Source organism: Otolemur garnettii, unplaced genomic scaffold (assembly GCF_000181295.1).
Source record: "Otolemur garnettii isolate 467f Iridium unplaced genomic scaffold, OtoGar3 scaffold00119, whole genome shotgun sequence".
Taxonomy (NCBI): domain Eukaryota; kingdom Metazoa; phylum Chordata; class Mammalia; order Primates; family Galagidae; genus Otolemur; species Otolemur garnettii.
The window spans coordinates 3,475,598-3,483,424 of NW_003852514.1; the positions used below are offsets into that span (position 1 = coordinate 3,475,598).

General features: G+C 42.4%; 1 protein-coding gene across 2 annotated transcripts in view; it reads right to left on the minus strand.

Annotated features, from left to right (window-relative positions):
- GLI3 (GLI family zinc finger 3) overlaps positions 1-7,827 on the minus strand; it is a 259,436-nt gene that overhangs the window by 69,171 nt on the left and 182,438 nt on the right. The gene's annotated exons all lie outside the window — the stretch shown is intronic.

A 7,827-nucleotide genomic window follows, 5' to 3' on the forward strand; every position in this document is an offset into this window, starting at 1 on the left:
TTTTTTTTCACACCAAGAGAATGATGTAGGTCAACATTTGTACAAAAACACTTGAGGATCCGTCTGTAAATCAAATTCATATTATTTCCTGGAAAGATCTTTAAGTGGGCATACTTCAAGTTCATATTATAGGAAATCAATCATTAAACATTTATTCAACCCCTCCTATGCCAGGGCTGTCCTTAAAGTATCTACCCATAAAATATGAAAAATAAAGACACACATAGCCAGATACTTTTTAGACAGCCTTCATACATATGCACTTTCAAAGTCACTGATATCAAAATGAAATTGATAGAACGCAATTAAAGTAGCATATGAGAGAAATCCACAATGTGTTTTATAAACATTCCAGGAGGCAAGGCGTGGTGGCTCAGGTGGGTAGATTACCTGAGCACAGGAGTTGGAGACCAGCCTGAGCCAGAGCAAGAAGCCACCTCTACTAAAAAAAAATAAAGAAATTATCAGGGCATTGTGGGAGGTGCCTCTATGGTCCATCTACTGAGGTGGCTGAGGTGAGAGTCACTTGAGCCCAAGAAGTTGAGGGTGATAGGAGCTATGACTCCATGGCACTGTCCCCAGAGTGAGACACTGTCTCAAAAAAATAAAAATGAAAATGTTTCAGAAATTCCACATATGGTGGAGCATAAAAAAGTGGGTGACAGGCTGGATTCCTTAATAAGAGGAGAATAAATAAAGGAGTATAATTTGGCTTGCTGCAGCCTTTTGTATCAGAAAGGTAAATAAGAACTGATTACAATATTTAAGAGATTTGTTTGTACATAAAGAAAATGAAGAAAAAAGTTGAAGAGAAATAAGATGTCAAGAGGCTGTTTTAACCAGTTACTACACATTAAACAATAAAAGCCACTATTTTTATTTAATGATTTCGATCCACAGAGCTTTTTAACCCTTCCCTAAAATAACAGTTTTTCCGTAAAGCCGCCATGGAATATCTGACTTCTACATAATCGCTGGGCTAGGGGTCTTGTCCTAGTGCACAGTATATGTAGCAAAAGGGCAAGGGTGGGTGTGGGGAATGAAGCAGCAAGAACTCGGTACGTTGTATCTACACTTATCTACACTGGCTTCAGCAGAAAGGCTCACTGGTCCCCAGGTGCATCTCTGGACCCTCTCAGCGATCTTAAATGGCCTGCAGAGAGCTGGACAGGCAGGTGACTGACTAGAGAACTGAACTGGGCATGGGGGTTAAGCACAATGGAATCACAAAGGCACCCTCCCTTCGCCTAATGTAAAGAACAAAGTGTATGCAGCACCTTTGAATTTGGGGGAAGTTTCTTGTTTTAAAATACAACAACTCTGTCTACTGGCTACCTATAAACACTTTTTTTCAATTGCCTGATTGCTAAATCTCATTCAGGTTTGAGTTTCAAAAATCTTCTTAAAAGAAACTCATGTGATTCTATTAGGATGTATTACTTTAGGCCAGGGCACTGGGATTAAGATACTTCATGCTACAGTCAACCTGAAGAATTCTACAAACTGGCTCGGCACCTATAGCTCAACCGGCTAAGGCGCCAGCCACGTACACCTAAGGTGGCGGGTTCAAATCCCCAGCCCGGACCCGCCAAACAACAATGATGGCTGCAACCAAAAAATAGCCGGGCGTTGTGGCGGGCGCCTGTGATCCCAGCTACTTGGGGGGCGGAGGCAGGAGACTCGCTTGAGCCCAGGAGTTGGAGGTTGCTGTGAGCTGTAATGCCACGGCACTCTACCCAGGGGGATAGCTTGAGGCTCTGTCTCAAAAAAAAAAAAAAAAGAATTCTACAAACTGAAGAATGTAATGAAGGCATTTACTTTCCAGTACCCCATCTCTCTTAACCCTTTCATGAAACCAGTGCTGAAGGGTCCCTCAGGCAACTGGCACCCCTGGGAGCAAGAAGGCCTCACAATGTGAGAAACTGACTTTCAAAAGAGAGAGAGGAATGGGAAGAGAGAGGCACTAGAATCAATGAGTATCAGTGAGCTCATCCATTTTCTCGTTAGAGCTGTGGAATTTACTGCACAACGGGGACCATTCAAAAAATTTTTTTTCTAGTTTTGCAGAAAACATGCAAAACACTATCATTATTTCTGTCTGTGTAGGTGTAGAGACATGCATGCATGCATGTGCTTCTATTTGAGAGGGAAGAAAATAAAATAAAGCTTCCACTTCCATCTATAAAAGTTCCTAGGGCAAGTTTATGGGAAAATGCAGCCCAGCCTCAGAATGAGCACAAAAATCTAGGCCTACATGCTTCCCAACATTTACATCCAGGCACATGCACTCTGAATAATGTTTTGGAGAAAAATATATTAGGATTTATGAGTGATCACAAAAGCTAAGAAGTTACTTGCCATTATATAGCCGAACTGATAAAATCTCTATGAACACCGATAGCAGCGACATACTGTGATGTTTGGCTGGGTGCACAGCATCAGAATCGTGTCAGGACCCAAATCATGTAAAATTATATGTTAATATAAGCATAATCAATTTTTTCAGAACATCATCAGATATTATTTCTCTATTGTAAACTACCAATCCTTTTAGCCATCTCTCCCACTTGAGGATTTCTAAGAAAGAAGTATACGACCTAGTTGAATACATGGTGTGTCCCCTAAGTAGCGGACAGAGTTTGATTCAGCCACTAACCTCTCTGAGCATCAGTTTCCCCACTGGCAGCCTCAAAAGTGTCCTATAGGGCTTAGATCACTGGTCCAAGACCCTGTGCTGTAATCTGGCCCCTGCCCGCGTCACCATCCGTGCCTCGGCTGACCTGCTCTTTGTATACCACCATCTGGTCCCTGGTCTGCAGACAGTGCACTTCCCATCTCAGGGTCTTCACCTGCTCACCCCTCTTCCTAGGAAGCTCGAGAAAGCTCTCCCCCGGTAGCTTGTCATCCTCCTTTGCCAGTCTTTTGCTAGACCTCAGCAGGTCTCAGGCCAGTCCACCTGCTATTCTTTCCTAATATTTGGGTCACTTTCTTTACAGCACCGACCAGAATGCTTACACGCTCCTTTGTCCATTCATTCACTTGTTCATTTCTTCCTTCCTTCCTTCCTTCATTCCTGCTTAGAGATTTTTCACTTCCATAAATCTGAAGATGGGAGTCATTTTTGTAGCCCCCATTTGTACCACAGTAACTAGCACATAATTAAGCTCAGCTAAATACAGCAGAAGCTCCATAGCTGACCCCTTCCCACCCTACCTAACCACTGCCTCAAGTTGACCTAATCTTCACAGACCAGATATCCACCGTGTATACGTATCAGTACAACAGGCCTAGTTCCTTGTGTTGACCACCTCTGTGTTGACCACCTTGTGTTGACCAGTTTGTTACAGTCTTTTGGGGGGTCAACTTATAGAGGTTCTACTGTATTTGGGAATGAATAACTGATTAAAGGAAGTACTATATAAAACTAATTACCACATCGGGAAGTCAATGAGTCTCTTTTTAAGGTAGTATATTAAATACTTTCACTAATAATGGGAGAAGAGAAGGTTGTCTCATAATTTTTAGAAGATGGAATCAGAGAATTTTTTTTAGTTTTTTTGTAAAGACAGAGTCTCACTTAATCGCCCTTGGTAGAGTGCTGTGGCATCACACAGCTCACAGCGACCTCCAACTGCTGGGCTTAGGCTATTCTCTTGCCTCAGCCTCCCGAGTACCTGGGACTACAGGTGCCCACCACAAAACCCGGCTATATTTTTTTTTGTTGCTGTTTGGCCGGGGTGGGTTTGAACCCACCACCCTCGGTATATGGGGCCGGTGCTCTACTCACTGAGCCACAGGTGCTGCCTGGAATCAGAGAATTTTAAAGACTCTGGCAATTTTGCACTGTATCTAATCTTCAGTATGTTTCTCAGCTCAGTTGCACTTGTTTCTGTGACATAACTCAACGCAGAGACAAGGTGCTGGAGAGGCCGCACTGGCTCCTGGCTGGAGCATACACGTGCCCCCACTAGAATCCTGCTGTCCAAGAGGGCCGATGATGAGGAAACAGAAAACACAGCTTGCTCTCTGGTCATCAGTGTTGGCAACATGAAAACTATGCTGATTCGTGAGGCTGGAAATCTTGACGCCCAATTCAGAGGTTGACACAGAACATGGAAATGTCATTTTCACAGAGGTCTTTTCTGACCAGGTCTGACCTATTCTAACTAAGGATATAAAACTATCTTCATTTTGGCCGTGAAATTAAAAAGGAGACAGTTTACACCTGGTAGGTGAGACATGTGCGGGTTATTCTTTATTCCATTTCCTTTTGCCAGAAGATCACAGGAGATGTGGGTCATTTTTAACCCCTTCTCTTCCAGTTTCTAAGGAGAAGGTTTCAGCAAAGGTAAATTATTTTTAATCTACTGTGATTAATGGCTATTTATAACATTACTTTTAACTACAGAAGGTGGGGGCTGCAGGTTGTGAATCACCTTGTCTCAGATGGAAGTCTTCAGGATGATGAGAAGTCGCAACTTCTTGAGACATGAAATATTTTATAACATATTTTCCCATGTGCATAAATGCTTTTAAGAATTACTTTAGTTACAAGATTAAAAAAAGACTTGTCATATAATGTAGACAATGTGATTGAAAAGCCTGACATGATCAAGTACTGTGTTTAATATGCCAATGGGCTTTTGTGAATCGATCTTTGCTTTAGGTGTTATTTTCATAGCAGTCTGAATTACTAAATAAATACATAAGCACAAGAACCACACACAAAATTTAAGATAGATATTGGCCTTTTTAACCCTTTATTTTAAATCTGTCCATCTGTCTCTACCATCATACAGGGTGGCCATATAGTTTGTGTAAAATTTTAAATTGCACATGAACTTTACGGCCACCCTGTATATATTAATCTATAGGTATGTAATATAACCTTCATATAGACTATAACTGCCAGAAAACCAGCATTATTCATCTACCATGTAGGAACTTCCTTTAGGGGGTAATTAGTATTCTAATTACTTGTGCAAGAGCCCTTGAACTTCTCCAGTCAAGACCTCTTTGTTGGATGGTGTCAGTGGAGAGGACACCAAAGGATGTAAAGTACACAGCCCTCAACTTCTTGCTGCTTGTGTTGTACGGAGGGAAACGCCCAACTGCTCAATAAGCAAGTGAATGGGGAAACTGCACAGAGTGGCCCACACGATTACAGGCCTCTCTCAGAACAGCATTTGAACTAGGGCATGAATGTAGAGGAGACAGCCTTGGCATTTCTTAGAAAACTGGATGCGTACCTTTGAACATTTAATATCTTTTGAAACTTAAACGAAACTATTACCCAATGCACTGCAAATACCAACAGTAAATGGGGTGTAAGAAATCATGTACACAATAAAGTCAAATGTCTTTGGGCAAATTGATAAACAGGCATTGGCGTGCTGGAGCTGGTGTCCACTGGGCACAGGACTTTGTCAACTTCATCTTGCAATGACCTAGTGGGCTTAAAATAAGAATAACACCATTTGCTTTCCCCAATTGCTATACTATGAAACCAGACAGTGGGCCTTGTGCCTACCCTGCTACACCAGAGCCATTAAACTCACCTCCAATCTACCTTATCTCTTCACCTTTCACTCCTCAGTAAGCTGCTACCCATTTCCAGAGGTCTCCTTGCTGCCTCCCTTTCCACAGCATCCACTGGTCCTACCACCAACTGACTATTCCCAAAGTCAGATTTTAGATCTCACAAAATGAAACTTCAAATGGGGGCAAACAGAGCACCATGATTTCCCAGCCATAGAAATGGCAAGTGCTGCCAATGATAACAGCCATAATTATCACATTACACGGCAAGCTGATCTCATCTTGGGTTACCTATGTCACCTTTTATGCGTGAGCCACGACACGTTAGCCTAACACCCAGCAGCTGTGTGTTAAAGAGCACAGGATCATGCTGAGAGAGGAAACTCGAGGAAACACACAATGGAATGGCTCAGAGGCAGGAAAGAAAAAGACAGTGTGATGGGCCAGGTCGCCCCACAGGGTGTCCTCAGACCTGACTGGTCTTTAAAGTGAATCCTTTCTTCCACCTTTAATGAGAATAAAGGGGTTGGTACGTAGCTCCTGGGAGGGAAGGGGGGACAACAATTCCGTCAAGTCAGGGTACTGACAGCTCTGAGGTACTAGCTTCCCTGGGTAAAGGTGAGAAGACCAAGAAGCCAATAAAGATGCTGGGGTAAGAATAAAGACAGTGCCATGACCTCTGAGTACCATGTGCTAACCAATGTCATTTAGACGCTGTAAAAAGTCAACAAAGCTGGGCAGAGAGCAAGAGGGAAGAAAAATTAAAGAGAAGCAAGAGAAATGAGCGTTCACAAAGTGATTCTGTGTGAATATCATCTGCATGAATATTTGCCATGATACATGGATGGGATGACTTCTAGTCAAGCCACATAACAACTGCACAAGGACCCAGGAATATTTCCAGGAGCACAGGGACATCCAGGCAGGGGTTCTGAGACTGGCACACTGCCTTAGGATCAGACAGGACTGGTGTAGCACATCCTCTCCTGAGCCGATTATCCCAGGTCCATTCTCCTGAGACTTCACCAATGGTAGATCCATGCTGGCTTTAATTAATTAATTAATTAATCAATTAAGACAGGGTCTCGCTCTGTCACACTGGGTAGAGTGCTGTGTTATCATCATAGCTCACAGCAACCTCAAACTCTTGGGCTCAAGTGATTCTCCTGCCTCAGCCTTCCAAGTAGCTGGGACTATAGGCACCCGTCATAATACCCAGCTAGTTTTTTCTCCTTTTAGTAGAGATGGGATCTCGCTCTTGCTCAGGTTGGTCTTGAACTCTTGAGCTCAAGCAATCCATCTGCCTGGGCCTCCCAGAGTGCTCAGGTTACAGGCATGAGCCACTGTGCCCAGCCCAGTGCTTTAATAAAAATGCTTTTTTCCTCCACGGAGGGTTTTATCTGTAGTTTACAAATGTGAAGACTATACTTAAGAGAAGTAGGGTCAGAGAAGGGTAAGTGTGGTTTGTCCAGTTGGCTGGTGGCAAAGCTGGGCTCTGACTATAAACATGTTCAGCTCCAAAACTGACCTTTGTGACTACAGTGGCTAATCTGGAAAACCTCCAAACCCATATCTGGGTACTGACTGCTATCATGAAGGACCATCAATTAACCACTCAAGTTACTGCCCACTCATAGAAACAAGTGAAAAAGTAAAACCTCACTTATCAAAAACAAGGCTAATGAAAATAGCCTTTAAAGCAAGGAATTATTTGTGGCTCATAAAACTATAAATTAAAAAATAGTATCAGTAATGGAATTCTTAAATTACCTGGCAAAAATTTTAGGGGAAATGAGAACCTAAAGTTTGTAAGCAGGATTGTTTAATCAGTTAGATTATCTGATTCTAAGTCTCAAATAACCATTTGTGAGCTAGCTTAGTTCAAATAGTAAATGATCAGTTGACAACAGCAGTGTTAACATACTTAAAACTCCTGAGTTAGCTTACTTTTATTCCCTGCTTACTGACATCAGACCAAGTTTGATCATTAGCAGTGAGAAACATTCCAAATTAATCACGTTTACCAAAGTCTGTGCTTGTACCTACATGTGACAGTGCAGATGTGATGTACTTTGTATAAGAAAGGTCAAAATGCTTTTAGTCTACAGCAAAGACATGTGGTCAAAACTGAGATCTTTCAAATAGAGGATGGATTCAGTGGCTTACACCTGTAATCCTGGCACTCTGGGAGGGCAGATAGATTGCTTGAGCTCAGGAGTTCAAGACCAGCCTGAGCAAGAGTGATACCACATCTCTACTAAAAATAGAAAAAACTAGCTGGTCGTTGTG